Below are 24,274 nucleotides of genomic sequence, written 5' to 3'. Positions count from 1 at the left end.
GCAAACAGCGGATGAAGGATTTTTTTGAGATGAATATGAATAAGGGTACCTCTATGGATATGGTTTGGGATGCTAGCAAGGCCTATATGAGAGGGGTGTTGATATATATGAATAATAGACATAGACGTGCAGTGGAAACTAGAAGGAAAGAACTGGAGAATGAAATAAAGGAAAAAGAAAAGGCTTTGATTTTGAACCCAGAGGAGGTGAAGATCAAGGAGGCTATTAGACTGTTACGAGGACAATTTGATAAATTAATGGCTGATCAAGTGGCGACCAATCTGCGGTTTGCTAGGCATAATACTTTTTGCAATGCTAATAAGCCAGGCAGATGGTTGGCTTATAGACTGAGGAAAAAACAAAGGGCATCTAATATAGATAAGATTGAGCATAAAGGAAGGGTTGTGTATCAACAGAATCTTATTAAGGATGCCTTTGTGGATTTTTATTCGAAATTATATACTAAAGAGGACATTAATGCAAAAGATATTGATACGTATTTGGAGAAGGCTAGCATCCCGGTTCTTACGCAAGTACAAAAAGAGGGGATTAACCAACTGATTACAGAAGAAGAAATTTTTACAGCTATTAAGGAACTGAAGGTGGATAAAGCACCAGGCACTGATGGCTTGACTGCGGCCTATTATAAAAACTTACAATTAGAGATGATAAAACCATTAAAGGAACTGTTCCAGACAATCCAGAGGGGGGGAAAGGTGCCCCCGTCTTGGAGAACAGCTTTTATCTCTTTGATTCCGAAGGAAGACCAGGATGCTACTTTAGTTAAAAATTACAGACCGATATCGCTTTTAAATACAGATTATAAGATATTTGCTAAGGTTTTGGCTAATAGACTGATGAGGGTTCTGCAACAGGTGATTCATGGGGACCAAACGGGGTTTATTAGTGGAAGACAAATGAAAACTAATGTGAGACATATAGTTGATGTGTTAGAGTTTTTGGAAAGGCACAACCAGATCTCTGCTGCGCTAATCTTTTTAGATGCTGAAAAGGCTTTTGATCAATTGAACTGGCAATTTTTGTTGAAAGTTTTAGACAAAATGGATTTTGGGGAAAAATTTTTACAACCGATTAGGGCATTATACCAAAAACAAACTGCCCGAATTATAGTTAACAATAGTTTGACAACAGTATGTAATATTGAGAAGGGCACAAGGCAAGGCTGTCCGCTATCGCCCTTGTTATTTATATTAACATTAGAGATATTATTGGTTAAGATTCGGAATTCGGAAAAAAATTAAGGGGATACAAGTTGGAGATCAGGATTACAGATTGAGAGCATTTGCAGATGATCTGGTTGTTACAGTGACCCAGCCAGAGAACTCTGTTGTGGACCTGATGGAGATAATAACACAATATGGGAAGGTTTCTGGATTTAAAGTAAATATACAGAAAACTAAAATTTTGGCTAGAAATATGACAGTTTCGCAGAAGGCTTTCCTAGAAGGATTAACTGGATTTGAGATTGTTAAAAGGGTTAAATATTTGGGGGTGATTTTGTCGCCCTCTAATACAAAGCTATATAAAAATAATTATGAAAAGTTATGGGGGAAAATTCAAAAAGAACTGGAGAGTTGGGAAAAATTGCAATTGTCTTTGTTGGGACGGATTGCAGCAGTGAAAATGAATATCCTGCCCAAATTTTTATTCTTATTTCAAATGATACCGATTCTTAAGAAAGACTCTAACTTGGAGGAATGGCAGCGTGGTATCAATAAATTTGTGTGGGCAGGGAAAAAGCCACGAGTTAAACTTAAGATTATGCAGGATACTCGTGAGAGAGGTGGCCTTAAAATGCCTAATTTTAAATTATATTATGAAGCTGCTGCACTAGTAGGAATAAGTGATTGGATTAATTTGACACAATCGAGGTTATTAAATCTTGAGGGCCATGATCTGTTGTTTGGCTGGCATGCATATTTGGTGTATGATAAGAAGGTAGATACTGTGTTTAGGATGCATATTTTAAGACAGGCATTGCTGAGAGTTTGGAAGAAGTATAGACATAAGTTAAGCAGCAAGATACCATTGTGGGCAATCCCAAAACACGCAATAGAAAATATACATGCTGGTTTCAAACATGATGAGACTACTTACAAGGAAATTTTAAGTTTGGAAAGGAATATTTGGTGCTTGAAATCATATAGTTCCTTGCGAGAAGAGAAGGTTGTTCAGACTTGGTTTCAATATATTCAGTTACAGGCCAGGTGGAAAGAAGACCAAAAAAATGGATTTGCAACGACTGATGAAAATTTGATAAAGCAAATTAGAAATCAAGGACCAGCACATATTAAACGGATATATCTTGCATTGATAGAGATCGATTCAGAAACAGAGCTTGTTAAGGATTGTATGATAAAATGGGCCCAAAACATTCAGGAAGTTATTACAATGGACACGTGGGAAAAGATCTGGGTGAGGAATGTAAAATTTACTCAAGCTCAAAGTTTAAGAGAGAACTTTTACAAAATGTTTTATAGATGGCATCTAGATCCTAAAAAGCTTGCAAGTATGTATCCGAATTATCAGCCTAAATGTTGGAGGTGTGGTGATGAAGAGGCAACATATTTTCACATATGGTGGACATGTAAAAAGGTCAAGGCTTTTTGGATAAAAGTCTGGTGGAATATGCAGAAGATTTTTAAACGGAGGATAAAGTTTTGTCCGCAATTTTTTTTGTTGGGAATAATTGTTGACGCTACAGTTGTGGACTCTAAGTTGATGTTGAATTTAGTTACGGCAGCAAGACTTTTGATAGGTCAATATTGGAAGAAAGAGGAACTGCCGACTATACAAGAGTGGATTTTAAAGGTTTCCGACTTGGCAGAGATGGCGAAGATTTCGGCCTATTTGAAAGATTACTCGCAAGAACATTATATTATGGAATGGAGAAAATGGATTGAGTTTATCCAGAATAAGTATAGGGTCAAGAAGTTTTATCTAGCATTTGAATAAGTCTTCTTTCGTTTTCTTTTTTCTTTTTTTATTTTGTCTTCTATATATATTTAATAATGCTAAGTTTTGTTTGATCCTATATAAGTTAGAGAGTGAGGGATTTTAGAATTTATAGTTGTTAGTATATGGTTGTTTATGATTGCTTTTTTATATATATATACCTTGTATTTAGCTCTGGGAAGTCCGGGGGGGGGAGGGGGGTTAGGGGGAGGTGGGGGGGAGGAGGGAGGGGGGGAGGGGGGGGAAGGGGGGAGGGAGGGAGGGGAGGAGGGTGGGAGGGAGGGGAGGAGGGTGGGGGAAGGGGGTTTTTTAAAGGAAAACTGTATTTTTAAAACTTTTCAATAAAAAAAAAAATAGAGCACTACAGGTTCAGATTATCAAGCATAACAAAAATATTTTATTTATTTGCAGCTAGGATTCTGTCTAATGAAATTGTAAATGCATAAAAAAGTACCCAAAATGATGAAGTCATTTTCTATGGCTGGAGGCCTTTTTTATGAATGCATATATTTTAAGCCCTACTACAAGTTTCATCAAGACTTTTGCAGAACATTGCAATTTCTAGCTTTAATTTCTTCTGCATTCCATCCATCATCCATCTAATCCTCTCTTCACCCCCAAACACTCTCTTATGCATCTAGCACAAAAAGGTGGCATTAAATATAGAGCCTCTAAGTTCAAGTTCTGTTTAAAGACTCTTTGGGCTTGATCTTCAGAGAACATCAAGGTGCTGCATCATTGGTCAGAACCACAGGACCACATATTAGATATCAATTTAGTTTGTTAGCTTCCTAGAAACAAAATTGTTGATAATTAAAAGACCTTGTTATATCTTTAGCTGAATGTATTGGCCTTCTTCTGTTGTTTTCTCCCAGACTCCTGGTCAGTCTGTACAATAGTTGTGGTTTACTCTTCTTTTCATGTGCCTCTCACTGTCAGCCAGGAACCAGATATTATCAAAATGTGTGTCACATCCAGAACTGTCAAAATACAATTAACATTTAAAAAACCCAGCTCAATCCAGCCAACGCAGTACTTTGAATGGCATTGTGCTTCGCCATCAGAGACCTGTGTGTGACAATCAAAGAGGGGATTGTGTTGAGCTTCCAAAGTAACTGGCAAGGGGAAGAAAGGCGAGATTGGTTGTACAATAGAGTGCATTTGCTTCATTAGAGCCCACTCTAGCAATCTGAGTGAGATGCCTTAAAATCACATTTGTCCTTCGCTCTGCAGGCTGTGTTTGTCTCCTCCAATGTTTGCAGCAAACTGCAGACATTTATCAAATAATGCAAAAAGGCTTGCTGAAGTCAGCTGTGGAGAATCTGATTTCTTAGACAGCCAATCATGGCTGAGGTGGAGAAATGAAGGGAAGTGGGGAGAGAGACAGGATGAAATACTCAAAGATAATTCAGTCCCATCAACAAATGGCTTGCCATAAGCAGCACATAATGCAATATTTATCATTCACAGAAATCAATACAGTTTCATCATGGACAAACAAGAAGGATTTGAACAAATCACCTCTTGCCCTCATCACTTGAAGGACGGAAGCAGGCATAGGAAGACAAGATGATACGGGTGGGGCTGTAAATGACAGTGCTGAATACAATATCAAAGTAACATCCAGCAACAGAGCAATGTCGGTTTCCTCTGGGTAGAATAATTTGTTTCATGATTCCAGAAAATTGCATTTAATCGGAATGCTAAGGTTTTTATGAAAGCCTCCACAGCTGAAAATATGATAACACTCATAGCAACCTTCTGCTATTGGTTGAAATGTAAGGATTTTATGTCATATATTCTCTCAGTAAAAAGAAAGCTGCCTGGGTATCCATCTCTCACTGCAGTCAAGAAGCAGCAGCCTCTGTATAGCAAAGGCTCAGGTAAACTTCCAGATGTCTGAACTTCAATTCCCTAGGTTCTTGGCAACTCCCAGGGAATTCTGGGAACTGAAATTAACAGATCTGGAGAGTACCAAGTTGGCAAAGTCTCTGCTACAAAAAGAAAGGGAGTGGCATCATCCTTTACCTTCCTTATAAGAAGCCAGAAGAACATTCTGGTCACTGGTGAATTATAGTAGATCTAAAATTGCTGAACAATTATAGGTCTCAACCACTCCAGTCAAGCAGTATTATATAGCTAGTCTATTTTTCATTCTATAATGAATTATTTGTTATGTAAAACCTGAGAAGCCTAGACATGATAGTTGATGTCATTGCCATTTGGATTTTTCCCTGAAATGTGAAGCTGAAAGATAGAGGAGTGGATAAATTAATTATTATTCTTAATTAATGAGTTAATGGCCACACTTTTAATTCAAGACATGCAGAACAAGAGCCAGTTGCAGTACAGACTTGGCCAAATGCCCCACTGAAATTGAGTTTCTACTTCACAGAAATGTCCCAAGTTTCTTAGCAATATGCAAGAGCTCTATTGTGAAAATTTAAGGAGTTTGTAAAAGAATTCAGAAGTCATTTTGAGAAAAGAATGAGAGAACCATTATAGAGAGACTTGTGAAAGTGTCAGCACAATCTAAAGAAGCCTGAGAAAGAAACTCAAAAAAAACCCACTTTGATTTTGTTTAGTATAAGATGGGACAGAGAGAAACTGGAACAGGCTTTCAAGAATATGTTGCCAGACACCACAACAATAAAATAGCATTCCTGAACTCCCTGTGTAACCTGTTTCTTGACCTGACCTCTCTCACTTTTTTCTTTGATGTTCCCCAAGGTGATCTTTAAATTCCTCTATAAATTTCTTCCTATGTATATTGATAGAAGTCATCTTTTGGAAATAGAAATAGATTTTTATTTAAATCCATTTACTGAATGTCATAGTCGAGCCAGTTCTTTCCCTAAAATGCAGTCTTGTTTATACAAAACAGTTCTGTTGCTTGCTTCAATCAGAAATGACACAGGGTATCTTCTTGTGGAGATGATTGCACTCTAACTTGGAGTCATTTTCAGTTAGGCCGATTTTTTAATAAATATATTGATCACCCTCTTAAAAGTCTAATATCATACCAACTCTAAATAAGTTTGTCCATCAACTGAGTCATTGTAACATTGGAGTTAGGAGTCATTAACCACTGATATCTTAATAAAACAGACATTGCAAAAGTATTCCTAGAACAAAAATAATTGTTTACTCATCTGAAGGCACATGCATTCATTGGGAGACATGGAATATGCTACCAAACACAGGCACAGTGTCAAACTAAGTACTAGATATTTTTGGACTGTTACTGATAGAATTTTTAAAAGTATTTTTCAAAATTGCTTTAATATAAGTTGGGAATAGGCATTTTAATTCATCATATCGAAATATTAGCAAAAATTTTAATATGCTGCAACATCTACAGAATCAAAACCCATAAAAAGTTCAGATGGCTGAGAAGGAAAAGAACACAGGAGAATGATAAATGCAGAAAAAGTTCAGAAAGCAACCTTTTGAAGCCTTTCCCTTTAAAGCACACTAGGAAGGAAGGAAGGAAGGAAGGAAGGAAGGAAGGAAGGAAGGAAGGAAGGAAGGAAGGAAGGAAGGAAGGAAGGAAGGAAGGAAGGAAGGAAGGAAGTCTTTGAGGTATCAAAAAAAGTCCATAATTAAGTATTGGGGAAGTAGTGGTGTTGTTTTATTCAAAATCTGTGTCCTCTTCTCAAAGAGGGGAAAGGAAAAAATGCTGAAATGCTGAAGAAAAAAAGCAAAAGTGTAATGTATTGGGATTTCATTTGAACTGTTTCACATGTCTGTTTGAATGCTGCTTAAGGTTGCTCAATTGGTGTGTATGTGTAACGGTTACTGACTAGCCAGACTTGCTGTCTCCCAGAAGATCATTGGATGATTTCGGGCAGGAATGAGTTCCTTTAAACCTATTGGCTGCCGCCTAGTGGCCAACTGTATAAGTAGCTGCGCAGAAGCCTCTGTTTCAGTTCTGTTCCTGTTTGCCTCAATAAAGCAATGTTCCTGTTTGCAACCTCTCATCTCGCTTATTGCCAGCAAAGAACTCACTACACAACAAAAGGAATGAAAAAATATTGCGAAAAGAAAAGAAAAAGAAACCTTATCTTGTTCTCTGTTAAATAGGAAAAAATAAGAAAATGGAACTTCAATTATTACAAACCATTAAAGCTGCAACAGTTTTTACCTTTAGAAAATACAGTGACATTCTCCAGCAAAATCCTCCAGCCGCATCCATCAACACACATAGCTTGATCAGTTTAAGATGGGTGCATTAGCATGGCATATTCAATATTCAATGCATTACTCTGTTCCAAGCTGCAGATAAATACAGATATGGATAGCGAATAACAGCAGCCTAATATCACAGACCCAAACAGTAGAAAAGTGTGTGTGCGTGTGTGTCTGTGTGTGTGTGTGTGTGTGTGTGTGTGTGTGTGAGTGTATCTGTATTTGTTTATGTGAGGCTGTACTGTCGCAGGAATCACTAACATGATGCTGCCAAATAATATCCTCTAAAGAAAATGAATGGAAATATCTTTCCCTTAATTTCTCCCCTTCACCTGAAAAACCTGCTTTGAAAGCTAGGAATCCTTCTGAATTGAGTCAGCAGCTGCAACAGAGACAAAGGGAGAGAGGCTTGCCAGAAATAATGACTTTAGAACTCAATGCTGTAAAATGTTAGCCATTTACTTTGAGGGCTGTAAAAGGGATCATTTGGTTTACAATCTTGGTGGTTTATCCCTATAGGATGAGTTGGGAGGAGGACATTTAGAGCCATACAAAAAGACTTCTTTCTCCCTTATATTCAAGCAGCAGTTTTCATTTACTGCAGGGGTCTTCAAACCTGGCCCTTTTATGACTTGTAGACTTCAACTCCCAGAATTTCTCAGCCAGCATGCCTGGCTGAGGAATTCTGGGAGTTGAAGTTCACAAGTCATAAAAGGGCCAGGTTTGAAGACCCTTGAGTTACTGTATGGATCACTTTGAGATGCCACAGTCAGGTTGCTGCTTTGTTAAGGCCCCAATACAAGGATAGAGCTAAAGTGAACTTTCCACATGGAGAACTCCTGGGAGGTGCTGTTTTCATCAACTCCATGGTTTACGTTCCTCTGCAAGTGCTGTAGGTCACCAAAGCTCACTAAAGAATGCTTAGCTAAGGTCTGCTTGACAGGCTGCGGGGTTGCCCAGAGCTAAAGAAGAGCCCACTTAGCTGGTGGACAGCTGCTTCTTCTAAACAGCTCATTCCCATAGTAGGCAGGTTTCTGGAGAATTTTGATGCAGACAGACAACCACTAAATCTGCCCTTCCCTCCTACCCCAACCCAGTTTTTGTTCAGAGAAAATACCTATGTCAGGGACTGCTAGTACATCATTTATGCTTCTTCCAGTCAGCCCAATGAAGGAATTCATTTCTCTGACACTAAAACTGGAGGAAAAGTAGAATAAACAGCGGTAGCTTCTCAAAAGATGGAGGAAATCAAAAGCCATAGGATTGTGTGAACATTAAAAAAAAAAAACCACCAAAATCCCTGAGAGTTGCAATAGCGCTTGGTGAATAATCCTTAACACATTTATTCATCTGAGTACATGTGATCTTCACACATGCTCTTACCTGTTATAAAAGGACAAAGTTGTGTGCCAATGAAATCAAATCAAATCAGTTCCTTCACCGGTGTGAAATGGCAAAGATTAATAATGATATCACATGGAGGCACATTTGCCTCGAAAGCATTTGTGATGGGGGAAAAAAGAATGGGGAATTTTCTGAATGATTCTTGTAAATGTTTAATTAACTTTTAAGATGACTCCAGACACTTTGCAGTTGCCCCTTTTGGATGTTGTCACCACAGAGCAAATGTGGTCACCCCTTTTGGATACTGCTGACGTGATCAAGAACCAGAATAAGGGGTGATATTTTGCAAAGGTAGAAGCAACAACACAGCCACAAGAAGACTCATTTGCAAAGACTGGTGTAAGTAAAAATTAGACATGATTGTCTGCTTTAATAAAATCACTAAATATATACCTATTCAGCATGCAGTGAGAGATCACCATCAAACTGCTGTGTTGTTTGGGTACCTTGTGATGAGGGCAAAGCTGTCTTTGACCTTTGACAGCAGATGAACTAGCCGCAGGGCACATAGAGAAAGAAATGGCATTGTGATTCTGTCACCCTCAAGGAGAATTTCAGCAGACAAAGATTCCCTTGACATTAGTTACACCCCAGTCCTAATGACATTCATTTTGTTAATGATTACATGTGCCCTGTCTTCAGAGATCATTAGATGGGTGCTATCAAATCAAGATCAACTTGTCACCACTGCACCAACACTCACCATCACCAATATCCTCTATATTTACTCGCAGATTTTCTCTTGCTGATTTCCGTTCATTGGAACGAGTATCCCAATTGCTGCATTTATTGTAAAAGAGAGAAAAATCGCAGAGGTTGTTTGTTGCACCTTTCTGTTTTCTGAAGGAGCAGAAAGAATTTTCATTTTCCAACACTCCCCTCTAGTGACAAAATTATATACTGGAAGAAAAAAAAATTGCACAGTTTTTGTTTTGAATCAGATCCATGGTCCAGCTCACTCAGCCTTTCAAGACCTGATGCTTGCTGGATGTATTGGACCATCTAATAGCAACAGTAATTGCAATACATTTTGTTGAGTCTTCTGGAAGTATCCAGAGATCTGTTATCTAAGAGAAGGAGAATGCTATTCTCCTCTGAACTAGCAATAGAATGAGTTAAGAGAAGGATATTAAATCAACGTGAGAACAGCACAGAAGCATATAAGGGATTTTTTTTCCCTAGTTCGTCCAACAAAAAGGAGTACTTCTTCTGAACAATGATGCTGTTCAATCTTCTTTCTAATAGAGAGGGTGGTAAAACATTGTAATAAAGGTAAAGGTAAAGGTTCCCCCGTACATGGGTGCTAGTCATTTCCGACTCTAGGGGCTGGTGCTCATCTCCGTTTCAAAGCCAAAGAGCCAGCGCTTGTCCGAGGACGTCTTTGTGGTCATGTGGCCGGCATGACTAGACACCAAAGGCGCACGGAACACTGTTACCTTCCCACTGTAGTGGTCCCTATTTTTCTACTTGCATTTTTACATGCTTTCGAACTGCTAGGTGGGCAGAAGCTAGGACGAGTAACAGGCGCTCACTCTGTTACGCGGTGCTCGGGATTCGACCCGCCAAACTGCCGACCTTCTGATCGACAAGCTCAGCGTCCTAACCCACTGAGCCACCGCGTCCCTTTTAAAACATTGTAATAGTCAAGGATAAATACCCCTCTGTGTGACATAGAAAAACAATTAGAGAACGGCCTCCCAAGCAGGCAGCAGTATTCACAGGGAGGTCCAAATCAGCAAGATGGCAGATGGGTGTTGTAATGAAAGTCCCCTCTCCCCTTGATCATGTCTCATTTTCAAAAAGAGACATCCCATTGTAATGCTCCATCAGCTATTTTGCTAATATGGGCTCTCCCTGGGCAGTTGATGCTGATATTGAATATATACATATTCAAAACAGAAAAAAAGAGAATCAGCATCTGTAGCTATGTTCATATTTAGCTGCTGATAAAGTATATGTCTTTTGTTAAAAGAAATATCTAAACAGTAATTCAGTCAAAACATGTTTCACTATTATGCCAACTAATGTATGAATAGACCTATCAAAAGCTGGCAACATTTCAAATATGGCCCCAACTCAAATATTTGCCTACCTTGACAAGTCTGGATATGTAGGGATTACAACATTCAGAATGTCAAACATATCTGCAGATTGCTAGAAGACTTCTTGTCAAGTCAGCAATAAATCTCAACTCTCCAGACATTTATTGTAATCCGTATTCAGGAATTATTTTACAGCAGAAACTCACAGACAAAGCTATGTCAATTGCCTTTTTCAGACAAGATAAAATCCATAAACACACATGCACACACACACACACACACACACACACACACACACACACACACACACACACACACTTTATATTCTGGACCTTCTCTTTCTGCCTTTTTAAATCAATAGAAACCTGGTCATTCATTTCTCAGCCTTGAAATTGGGGGACTCCACCAAATGTTTATTTTATAATTTAGTCTAGCCTGGAAACTATTGGACCCTGCCTCATTAACTTCATTTCTTACTGTTACCAGTTGGGGAGGAAGAGATTTATAGGATACATCCCACAATTTTGATTCAGAGCTGCCTTTCTGATCATTATTTATGGGCACATATGAATGGCACAACCTTCCTGTCTTCCGTAACCCATAGCCAAGGCCAACATCTGTTTTTAATTGTCTCCCAATAAAGTGATTTGCATTACTTTAATATCATCCATGGTGACAATGTGATTTCAGACTGGGATCTGTCTAGCTCTTATTGGCATTTCCTTCCCTCTCCATCTTCCCTCTATGACCATTTTTAATTGTACTGCTGGATTAGTATGACACCAGAAGAGGAGCAGCAACCCTGAGTATCTTAGCCATTTTGTCCCAATGGGATTGGCCCATCCTATTCCCTCCAGCAGAAGAGGCCTTCTTCAGATCTCATCTGTCAAAGAACTTCTGCTGGCAGGGTTCAGGAGAAAAGACTTTCCTGCTGTGGCACTGCCCTCTGAATTACTCTCCAACTGGAGGTCCCAGCCTCCTGACCTCCCAAAAGAGCTTTAAAACCTGGCTCTGATGGCTGGCCTGGGGCCCGGATAGGGGTGCTCTCTTCTGGGAATGGCTGATGGGATAGAGAAATGATCCCCACCTCAGTGTTGTCTGTCCTCTTGGTTTTTAGTCTCTATTTAACCTTTCTGAATTTTAATTGTTTTATGTCTGTCATGATTCTGATAGATGAGACCAGTAAAAGCAGAACTCCAAGGCAAAAGGTTTCCTTAAAGAAAATATTTATTGGCTACAAAGTATCGGCATGATCAAAAGTGAAACCAAGTCTGGAGTTCCCTCCCAAGCGTTGCAATATTACAATGTTGAACTTCCCACCCCAGCTCTATGTCATTAATCACATTCCCCAATAGAATACTTCGGCAGACTTTCTAAAGGAAGGCTGCAATGACCTTGGTTCCCACAGGACAATTTATTCTTTAGTCTAACCTTAAAACCACTCATTCCCCCTCCTCCCAGTACTGCGGCAACCGAAAACAAAGCAAAAATGGCTTCAGCCAAGATCGTTGCAGCGTTGACGACGTCTTTTTATCTTTTTGTAAAACTGCCTTGAGTCCTTTCAACAGTGAAATGTCAGCATATAAATTTAATAAACAAATAAACATCACAGTTGCCACCACAGTAAACCAGGATCTTTCGAAAATAAGCCCATCAGACCCATGGAGAAATAAATGCTCCAGGGAAAAGTCATTCTGCAGGAAACTGCATTGCATTACTCTTGTGCTTGTCGAATGAGGTGCCTATGGTTATTTGTTTTGAGTGTGGTCTGATAACAGATTGCTATGCAGAAGTCATCCTCTATTGCTTTCTTGAGCAATAGCAAGCAGATCAGGACCTCCCTAAACAGCTTCCTCTTACAAAGCTTGGCTGGTAAGCTAATTTTATATGGATGGTGCTTGCATCTTGCTTTCAAACTTTGTCATCGCAGAGTCATTCTTTTAGCATTTTTCCCATGCAATCTATTACCTGTCAGGTGCCACGTTATTTAAAACATGTAGCAGCTCTGTAGGCAACCATCATTTCAGGCAGATGAATAATACATTAATAAATGATGTCACCCCAAACAAAAGTGCTATCTTAACTTCAGGGGAAAAGAGGAAAAGGAATGGAATACGAAACATTTGTTAGGCTGGGAAACAAGCGTAGAATACTATTTAATATAAATTCCCATTTCCCCCCTCTTTCTGAGACAGGTAACAATGTTATAAGATAATAGCATGGTGATGGTGTTGCAGAATCCAGTGTGATGCGGAATCCAGTAGGCTGCAATATAAGACAGGCAAGTGCTGTTGCTTATTATAAGGACAAATTGTGACTGATGTAGGTATTCATTTTTAGCAGCATCTTTGTATAACTTACAGCTTCTCACCCTTGAACAAAAATAAACTTTTTATTGTGTGGTTAGAAGTCTATGCTATAAATCTTCCTGTATACTGTAAATGCAAAAAATATTTAACCTTCATTTGGAAAACAGTGGTTTGCTCAACATGGGAACTGGTATATGCCCTTGGTTTTTTTTTATTATTATTCCCCAGATGAATACAAATCAGCATTCAAACAAAACATATTTTTGAAAATTTAACAAAGGTTTGGTTCTGCCTTGAAAGAACTATTATATATTCTTTCTGTGTGCTTATGTCCATGAAGGTATGTGAACATGGATATATTAGCCATCATATATACATTTTTAGGGCAATGTACAGTCTAGAAAAATTAATATGAACAAAAAGTTAAGAACTGATCATGGAAATTATATATCAACCTATCCATACAGCTCCTGATTCATCAAAAGTAGCTCTTGCATGAAATAAATATTGGAAAAATTGCAGCAAGCTGTAATATATAAAGCTTTCTTCTTAAGGCACATTCCAGTCTCATAAGTAGTCATTTCTATGCCGGGGGGGGGGGCTGTCATAACTTTGCTTTGACCAAAAGCTTCATGTGAAGTTAGAAAGAAAAAGACTTATGGAGTTTTAAAATTCAGAGTTCTCACTATTCCTCCAGAGTTTTAAAATTAAATGCCATCAGTATGCAGATGCTACTCATCTCTTCCCCTCCCAAGATAGAGGCATCTGAAAACTTAAAACTATGTTTGCTGTCTTTAATGGGCTGCACCCAGGCTAACAAACTGAGGTTTAATCCACATAATTCAAAAATCCCTTTGTTCACAAGAAAAGGCGGTCTAACAGTCTAAGCACCATATTTTCAGGTACTAACTCAGCCTGTCCTGCATCTGAGAAGTCAGTCAGGGTGTCCAGGAGTATTTCTGGATACTGTTTAGTGATTCAAAATTTTATTAGTTTATCCAAATATATAACAAAGTACAAAAATACAAAAGAAAATAATGAGAAAATAAGAGAGGGAAAGGGGGAAGGGAAAAGTTAGGGCAAAGGGAAAAAAGAAAGAAAAGGCATTGACTCCTGATTCCTTTTGGTGCAATAGAATAAGATAATAACATCAAACCTCAACTTTTTGCATAGATATATTGGTATAAACAATCTATTTCTATAACAATAAAACTACCTAATCAGCAAAACCCAAAATAAAAGTTTCATTTTTTTCCATTTCAAGCACAAAGTCCAAAAGTGATTTCCAAGCAGAAACAAAGTTAATTATGTTCTTTTCTTTAATCAGAACAATTCGTCCATCTCTGCTAACTCCATCAACTTTTGGAGCCATTCATCCATTGTGTGTACACAGATGGTATTCAATTATATTCTAGCTCAAAACTTGTGAATAATCGTTCCCAATGGCTTGACACATATGGGGTGGAAGATGAAATAGAATTTTGTTGGACTCCAGAAGAGAAATCCCCAAAACTCAAGCAATGCCTCTTAGGGACCTGTTGTTGTTTTCTGACAACTATTAACTATGTGCTGCTCATTGCTCATTATCTATGATTAAAGCAATGCCTATCTCTGGCCTGTGTAAGTCAACTTCAGAGGACATATACCAGACATGTCAAACTCATGACATCACGTGATGTCACACAACTTATCGGGTCAGTTTTGCCATTGCCGGCAATGGGGTGGGCGCAGCTTCCGCATGACGCGTCCGGCCCACAGGCCAGCAGTTTGACACCCCTGACGTATAAGGAGACCATTTCCTAGAGAGCAAACTGAAGGAAGGAGTAGTTACTTAGTTTGATAGGGGGAAATGTGTGAGACTTCAAGCAACGTGGAGCAGATACAGCTTTTTAGTACCATTGCAAGGTATGTGCAATGGCTGCAGAGAACCAAGATTACATGTTTGTGTCTTTGTTGAAAGAGAAGATAAAAGAGCTTCAGGAAAGAGTTTCCATACTGCAACATATATTAGAGAAAAGTCCCTGACAGGACCAGTGAATTTCTCAGGATCAGGAGACACTCTAGGGCTAATAAAGCATAACAACTGGTATCAGACTCTCAGTCTAGAAGTGCATCCACCCAAATAGATTTTAGTAGCTCCTTAACTAAGCAGGAGATTGAACTAGATGACCTTTGAGTCAAGTGAACTTTATTCTTGTATTGTCATCATATTTTGCTAAGACCTAAAGATATTAGAACAAAGCTACTGCAAAACAGCACTCCAACTCACAGTTCAAATACTCCAAAAAGATCCCATGATTAACAGCATCAAACCTGCTGGGGGACCCAGAATTAGGAGTGCTCACTCTCACTTTTGACCTTTAAAGCACTTCATAGAGCCGGGTTATCTGAGAGATCACCTCTCCCCCATCAGGTCTGGCAGAGAAGGCATACTTGGGTCCCATCCCATCTATAAATTATATTACACTTTCTCTGCTTGGCACTTGCCTTGTGGAATCTTCTTCCTCCCCTGGAATTGAAGTCAACTCCATCCCTCTCAACATTCCTCAAGTCCTTCAAGCCCCAGCTATGTTACCAGGCCTGGGAGTCCCAGGGGATGGGGGAGGTTTTGGCTAAGGGAGATTTGGCTCTGTTACTGTGGTTAATAGCTTTGTTTCCTGTTTGGGGTGCCTTTTTAAAGTTATTCTTAATTGTGACTATTTTATGTATTTTTTAAATCAAACGTTGTATGCCACCCAGAGTGACTTTCATGTGAGATGGACAGCTATACAAATTGGATAAATAAGTCAGTAGGACTCCCTCCCTGCATTACTCTCCCAGTGTAGCTCATCCATCAGAGACACCAATGCTGTCTAAATCTGGATCTGCATCTAGACTGGAAAGGGCTTCAAACAATGTTTCTCAACCTTAGCAACTTTAAGACACCATGAATTCTGGGAATCGAAGTCCACACATCTTAAAGCACTGAGGAGCACTGGGGAACTACCAGAGGACTGGAAAAGAAATGATGTAGTTCCCATCTTCAAAAAAGGGGAAAAAATAGATCCAAGAAACTACAGACCTATTTGCCTGACCTCAATATCTGAGAAGATTCTAGAAAAGATAATCAAACAATGAATCAGCAAACACCTAGAGGCAAACAAAGTCATTACTAAGAGCCAACATGGGTTTGTCAAAAACAGATCATGCCAGACAAATCTTACTGCATTCTTTGACCAAGTGACAAAATTAGTGGACCAGAGGAATGCTGTGGATATAATTTACTTGGACTTCAGTAAGGCATTTGATAAAGTAGATCACAACCTACTACTTGATAAGATAGAAAAAATGTGGGTTAGACAGCCTCACCACCAGATGGATTCGTAGCTGGCTGACCAGCCATGCTCAGCATGTGGTCCTCAATGGAACTGCATCTACATGGAGGGAAGTGTGTAGTGGGGTGCCCCAGGGCTCTGTTCTAGGCCCAGTGCTTTTCAACATCTTCATCAACGATTCGAATGAGGGGATAAATAGGGAACTCATCAAATTTGCAGACGATACCAAGCTGGCAGAAATAGCCAACACTCCAGAAGATAGGCTTAACATAAAAAAGGATCTTGACAGACTTGAACACTGGGCGCTATCTAACAAAATGAAATTCAATGGTGAAAAAAGTAAGGTTCTACATTTAGGCAAGAAAAATCAAATGTACAGGTATAGTATAGGTGGTGCCTTGCTCAATAGTAGTAACTGTCAGAGGGATCTTGGCGTCCTAGTAGACAATCACTTAAATATGAGCCAGCAGTGTGCTGCAGCTGCCAAAAAAGCCAACACAGTGCTAGGTTGCGTTAACAGAGGGATAGAATCAAGATCACGTGAAGTATTAATACCACTTTACAATGCCTTGGTAAGGCCACACTTGGAATACTGCATCCAGTTTTGGTCACCACGGTATAAACAAATATTGGGACTCTAGAAAGAATACAGAGAAGAGCAACAAAGATGATTTGGGGACTGGAGGCTAAAACATACAAGGAACAGTTGCTGGAATTGGGTATGTCTAGTTTAATGAAAAGAAGGACTAGGGGTGACATGATAGCAGTATTCTAATATCTCAGGGATTGCCATAAAGAAGAGGGAGTCACGCTATTCTCCAAAGCACCTGAAGGCAGGACAAGAAGCAACAGATGGAAACTAATCAAGGAGAGAAGCAACCTAGAACTAAGAAGAAACTTCCTGACAGTTAGAACAATTAACCAGTGGAACAACCTGCCTCCAGAAGTGGTGAATGTTCCAACAATGGAACTTTTTAAGAGGAGACTGGACAGCCATTTGTCTGAAATGGTATAGGGTTTCCTGCCTGAGCAGGGGGTTGGACTAGATGACCTCCAAGGTCCCTTCCAACATTATTGTTGTTGTTGTTGTTGGTATCTGGCTGGTAGAGATCTGTGAGCATTGCAGAGGAACTAGGAAACAAGAACATGGGGAGGGGAGGGACTCCTGAAGGACATTTTGGCCATGAATTTCTGAGCCAAGCAGCATCAGATACCATTTGAGGATGTGAATGGTAGATAAGCATACAAAAGCATCATAACCAGGGCAGTGGGTTCTTCTGTCCCTCATTCTGCTAGTTGCTATTATCTATGACCATATGCCTCCCAGTTATTCCTCACCTGCTGAAAATGTCAGTGTCTAATACATTATTTTAACTTACGCTTCTAGCAAAGGACCTAGTACAGGGCTATTGTCTTCATTAAGCCAGTGAGCAAATTGAGATGTATTGTGTTTATTGATTGGATTGGATTTTTATCCTTTATTTCTTCATAAGTGACTCAAGGTGGTGAGCCTACAAATTCCTTCTGCTATCTTGAGAATTTGGTTAGAGATTCCATACTGAAAGGTGAGTGGAGTAGTATGCAACTTCAGGTTGTTGTTTTTTTTAATAGCCATACCATGACTTTACATTCCCACATTTTATCCAAGTTTACCTCTCTATTACCTTTCCAGTGCTATATTTTTGATCCAGTTTCACGCTGGGTGGGATGCATGAGTTGAAGAAAAAAGACGCTGACATTCTACCAACCTTTCTAGTGGGAAAACAATAATGCAGTTAGCAAGATGAGAACATTAGAGAGGCAGCCAAGCAATATTCCTTGCTTTTGTTCTTCCCTCCCTCCCTCCCTCCCCATATACACCAGAACTATCTTTCTGGGCTCCAGCTACATAAATGGCAGCTTAAATCACAAACCAGTCTAACCTTGGTCTTTATATTGCTACTTACCTTCATCCTTCAAGCTCCTTGTTGGGCACACAGGCCAAATTGCTCTGCTCTCCCAGTTTGTAATGGCTCATTGTAACCCCTCTCTCCCCTTCATCCGAAATAACTTACGTTAAAGATCTTAAGAGAAGCTAATAGCCACCTAAGCGAATCAGCCTTTTATGAGCCATTTCCATACTATGGAACTTTTTATCACACAGAGTGAGGATACCTGGCTTTTCTATTACTTTTATTACTTTAGCTTTATTTTGTTTTATTTTTTTGTAAGAGACGGGGTAAGCTGTCATTTTTAAAATTTAGATATCATATTTTATTTAACATATTTCTAGCCATTTTCTTTCATTAAAATGCTCCTGAAGCAACATTCATTATAAATGGTGTTAATATTGTCTTTGGTATTATATTTGGTAGAAATATTTCAAAATAAATACATTAGTAGCATTGTAATATATAGGAAGCCATCATTTGGGGGAAAAGGTTAATCTAATATCATAACCAATGAGAACATATAAGCAAATAAGTTGTTTTCTATTGGACCTCTTGTATTTGTGGTCTCCTTATGGATAGGTGGAATCCTGTCTCCCTCTAGTGGTTTAATCTTGTATTTATGTTAGTCTGATAAACTTGAAGAACTCGATCCCTTCATTAAAACTTACATGGGGTATTCCTCAACTTACAACTGGTTGCTTGGCAACCATTTGAAATTATGACAGACCCCCTCCCTCCAAAAAAACAACTTATGACCTGATTTTACAATGGCCTTCCACACACCCCTCCACAGTCACACTTTGGACACTTGGCAAAGGTTCACCTTTATGGCTGTTTGCAACATCCTCACAGTCACAGTATTCCATATTTTTTACTAGATTTTAGCATTTACTTCTAGTTTCTGGTAAAACAAAAACATCTACTGGGTAAAAATGGATTCACTTAATGACCATGGCATTTGCTTAACAAAAAATACCAAAACATCAGGTCCAGTCACAAAAACTGTCCATAATTCTGGACTCAATTATGTTCTAAGTTGAGGGCTATCTATGTGATTTGCTGTATTTATGTATGTCAGCTTGCTCTGTCAGGGCTGGTGGGGTGTGTTTTTGTCCTCAGCAGTTCCTTCACTAAGCTGTTGTTTACTGCTTGTTTATATGGCATTAATCCTGGTATTAATCCCTGCCTTATCTGGCTATTTACTGCTGGCAAGAAGGTGTTCTGATCTTTTTGTTTCCCTTTTAGCTTTTTATTGCCTCTTTTGAATAGCATGTAAATGCGTTATTCTCTATGTGCCTGTGGAAAGCTGATTTGTCTGAGTGCCAAGCTTCCAAGAATTCTTCAAATCCTAGCTTAGTCTAGGATGCTCACAGTTTCACAGTTGAAATTATGGTTACATCTGTCCATGTGTTGTGACATTAAGGAGTTTTTACCCACATATCATCTAACTACTAGTTGATGTTCACAGATGTGCTCTGCCTAGTCTTCTGCCTATCTGTTTTAAATAGTGACTGTTATAGTCCTTGCATTGAATGTTGTAGAAGACACCTTTTATCATATATTTTATGATGCAAAACTGTATCTTCGAGCCAATACCATGTGGGGCAAGAAAGAAGGGAGGGAACTAGTCTGCTTTTTTTCCTAATAGTTTGTAGAAGGAGCTTTTTCATTTTCACCCATGTCGTTTTCTTGGCAATGGTTTGCCGCCAACTTTTTCTAGGGTGCTTTTTTGATGTGCGGGGGAGAGCTTGAGAAATCATGCAAAAACCTTGTTAAATTTATGGGGATTATATGAATTGCTAATTTAGACCTCCCAGTGCAGTCTAGAACCTTTAGTTTGTATTGCAGACTATGGATGAGATCCTGCCCTGTCTGGATTTGAGCTGAGGCCAACTCAACATTGGAACTCAACTGTTTGGCTCCAGGGGCAAGGAATGGGGTGGCCAAAAGTACCAGCTGCAATGATAACAAAGCCAGAGTGCACCAGCAAGGAACAGATGGCAGGGCTGTTGCTTCTACCACTACTTGTAGCCCCTTAGCCAACCAGAGTGGCACTGAGCAAAAAAAAAATGGGGTTGCACTGCAATATGCAGTGGCTTCAATCAGGTACTGAAAATGTCTGTTCAGAGGAAAAGCAAAGCAAAGTTTGTCACCTAAAGAAAGAGATAGCATGTTAATTGTATTTTCTATTCCCTCCTGAATTATTTAATCTTTCTCCACATAGCAGCAGAGCCCTTTCTTACCCTCCCAGTGTTATATAAATTAGGTATAGTTTGGTCATAGCAAACACTCTTTTCCAACAACCCAAGAGACGGCTCTACACATGGACATCACCAGACGGTCAACACAGAAATCAGATTGACTATGTGCTCTGCAGCCAAAGATGGAGAAACTCTATACAGTCAATAAAACAAGACCAGGAGCTGACTGTGGCTCAGATCATGAGCTTCTCATTGCAAAATGTAGGCTTAAATTGAAGAAAGTAGGGAAAAACACTAGGTCACTCAGGTGCGAACTAAAGCATATCCCTGGTGAATATACAGTAAATGTGACAAATAGATTTAAGGAATTAGATCTGATAGACAGAGTGCCCGAAGAACTATGGATGGAGGTTCACAACATTGTACAAGAGGTAGCAACTAAAACCATCCCAAAGAAAAAGAAATGCAAGAAAGCAAAATGGCTGTCTGAGGAAGCTTTGAAAATAACTGAGGAAAGAAGGAAAGTGAAAGGCAAGGGAGAAAGATACACCCAATTGAATGCAGAATTCCGGAGAATAGCTAGAACAGGGCTTTTCAACCAGTGGTACAGGTACCACCTGTGGTACATTGGCACCTGGCAGGTGGTATGTGACCATCCTAGAAAAGTGGTAGCGGGGGAGGGAAATGAGCTGAACTGGTGGCAGCATCGCACAAGCCTGAGCGAGAGATGGCTGGAGCTGCAGGGCTGCCAGGGCTCAGCGGAAGCACCAGGATCAGTGCCAGGCTCCAGCTGGAGCTCAGCGCTTATCCTGGCTCTTCTGCTGAGCCCAGAAGAAGCGCTGATCAGCTGGAATCTCCAGGGTCTTGTGATTTACATTCAGATGCTTGGCAACTGATTCATATTTATGACGGTCACAGTGTCCCAGGGTCATGTGACCAAAACCTACTGCAACCACCCAGCAGATGGGGGAATAAAAACCAAACACACACCCCCACCGCCAATCCTCAACAGAAATGCTCACAGCAATGAAAACCTCGGCAGGAGGAAGAGCGCCGCTGGGTAGGCAGGCAGGTGTCTTGCTCGGCTGTGGCTTGGGGGGCACTTTTTTCAGTGCCATTGTAACTTCAGACAGTCACTAAGCGAACTGTTTTAAGTCAAGGACTACCTGTATTTCATCACTTTTTCCCTTTTTTTTGGTCATCAAGTTTTTGACACCTTGCTAGGCAACTGGTAGAAGGGACGCGGTGGGTCAGTGGGTTAGGACGCTGAGCTTGTCAATCAGAAGGTCAGCAGTTTGGCGGGTTGAATCCCGAGTGCCGCATAACAGAGTGAGCGCCTGTTACTCGTCCCAGCTTCTGCCAACCTAGCAGTTCGAAAGCATGTCAAAATGCAAGTAGAAAAATAGGGACCACTACGGTGGGAAGGTAACAGCGTTCCGTGCGCTTTGGCATCTAGCCATGCCATCCACATGACCACAGAGACGTCCTTGGACAAGCGCTGGCTCTTCGGCTTTGAAACAGAGATGAGCACCGGCCCCTAGAGTCGGAAACAACTAGGCGACTGGTGGTACTCGGATGTTGCCATATCCTAAAAGTGGTACAGTGGGTGAAAAGGTTGAAAAGCCCTGAGCTAGAAGATATAAGAATGCCCTCTTAAATGAACAGTGCAAAGAAACAAAAGAAAACAATAGAATAGGGAGGACCAGAGATCTCTTCAAGAAAATTGGAGATATGAAGGGAACGTTTCATGCAAAAATGAAACGCAACTAACAACTAACAACAACAACATGAAAGTCATGAGAGCCACTTAAGTGTGATGATTAAGACCCCCGGCCAGAAAGTGGGAGAACATAAGTTCCATGACTTTGGGCAAGTTATTCTCTATCAACTCTAGGAAGTAGGCAATGGTGAACTGATCAAGAAAACTGCAGGAATTTCTCCAGGCAAGTCAATAGAAGTCAACATTGACTTGGAGGCACCACAGAGGAAAGTTATAGTGGGATGAGATGCTATGACACTTGGAATATTTTGGTGAGCTTACATCAAGGTGAGTTGGTGCACATTAGTCACTGCTCCCTTTTTTCAGTGCAAATATATTCCTTGTGAACACATTGGCAGCTCACCTCTATCTATAGCCCTGATGTTTCCAACTAGTGTTCCACCAAAATACTAACCAGAAATGTTGCTACATTTTCCTTTGGTTTGGCTATTTTCTACTACTGAATACAATTAATTTTTCTGTAGGCATAAGATTAGGGATGCATTTTGTATCCCTCTGCATTCTGATACTACTCTAAAAGGAAGTAGGAGAGCTAGAAACAGTACTTGATGAACCCATTTTTTCCCCACCTAAATTCTTCTTGCATTGTTGGCAAAATTGTCATTGAACACGCAGTCCTCATTCTGCACAACAATGCCTTCCGCTCAGTATCTGAAAAGTCCAGTGCAGCCCTCCTTCCCAGGAGTCCTTCCATTGCAACTCCAAACAGCTCAGCGATGTGGGATTTCTCCTTTCTTTTTCGAAGAAGAAAAAGGAAATGCATCTTTCATGGATCCTCAGCTCTCACCTGAAACTGAAGAGAATAATATTGCATTTATCTATCCATCTTAAACCAGTAAAGAATAATGGGGAGGGGACGAATGGGAGAGTGATTAAGATAAGATTTGAGGGTCGTCTTGGTTTTCACTACGGAAGCTTTTGTGAAAACCATTGAATCCAGGCTGGAAAATCAAAAGAATGGATATTCAGTGTAATTAACTATCCCAGCAACAGAGGCAGGAGATAAGCGATCACTGGGATAGATCATCAGGAAAGCCAAACTCAACAATTAGAACAATTTTTCAATTCTGTTCTTGATTATGGTGTCATGTTCAAAGAACAACATGCTCTGTCCAGGGCTCTGTGCAGATAATAAAGGAAAATGGCTCCAATTCACACAGGCAGAAAGAGCCCTCTGTCACTCTGGCCTCACCAAGAAATTTCCAAGGTGGCTCTATAGGTAAGCAGGATTGACAGAAAATTCATTGATCCAGAAGTCTAGAATGTTATATATAACACTTGCTAATTTTATGATTGCAAACATTTAATCAAAGTTTCAGCTTTATTACTATGGGGCAGTATGTGATTGGTATTCATGCTGCTGCTTCTGGCTGGGAGGTCCTTCTGAGGTCCAGCAGCCATAATTTAATTTTATTCATAATTTTATTCATCACTCATACTGTGTGTTTTTAAAATAATTTACTGATGTTTATATTTTAATACACATTTTATATGTTGCTTCTGTGAATTTTATGCACTATGCTGCATTTTGCTCCACCATATGAAATAAATAAAAGGTTTTGATAGTTTTTTTTCTAATAATGTAATGTCCTGTTATTAAGGTGTACTGTTTAAAACTAATAGCTATTGCTGGTTATTCTTTAGCGTCGTTTGCTGGACAGATGGCAAAGGAAATGAAAATGTCTATTATTTATAATGCATATACATAGAACAACAGACTACTCAGTCTTCCCAGCCATCGATGTCCCATTTTCCTCTTATTTAGTTAGGTTTATGTGGTGCTCCATCTGACTCTAAGATATACTACTGCTTGTATATTAGATACCACTTCGTCCATCTGATGCTTGCAAATTTCTTATACAATATTACTTGGGAGAAAAATCATTCTCTTCTCCATTTCCTCACCTCCCCAACCAGCCTGAAATGTATTGATTTGGAGCTATTTACAAAGCTCCAATGTGGACATAACCCCCACATTGTTTAGTGATATCACCCAGTCACTGGACAACTTCCTTCAGTGCTCTAGGTGTCTAGAAGTTCAGGAGTCCCCCAACATTGTCCCACCTTCCTCTGAGCAATAGCAAAGGTCAGCTATCAAGGATGTTGAATACTAAGTTCGGATTCACATC

This window comes from Vipera berus (genome assembly GCF_964194415.1).
Source record: "Vipera berus genome assembly, chromosome: 3".
NCBI lineage: Eukaryota > Metazoa > Chordata > Lepidosauria > Squamata > Viperidae > Vipera > Vipera berus.
Note: the sequence above shows the minus strand (reverse complement) of the source record.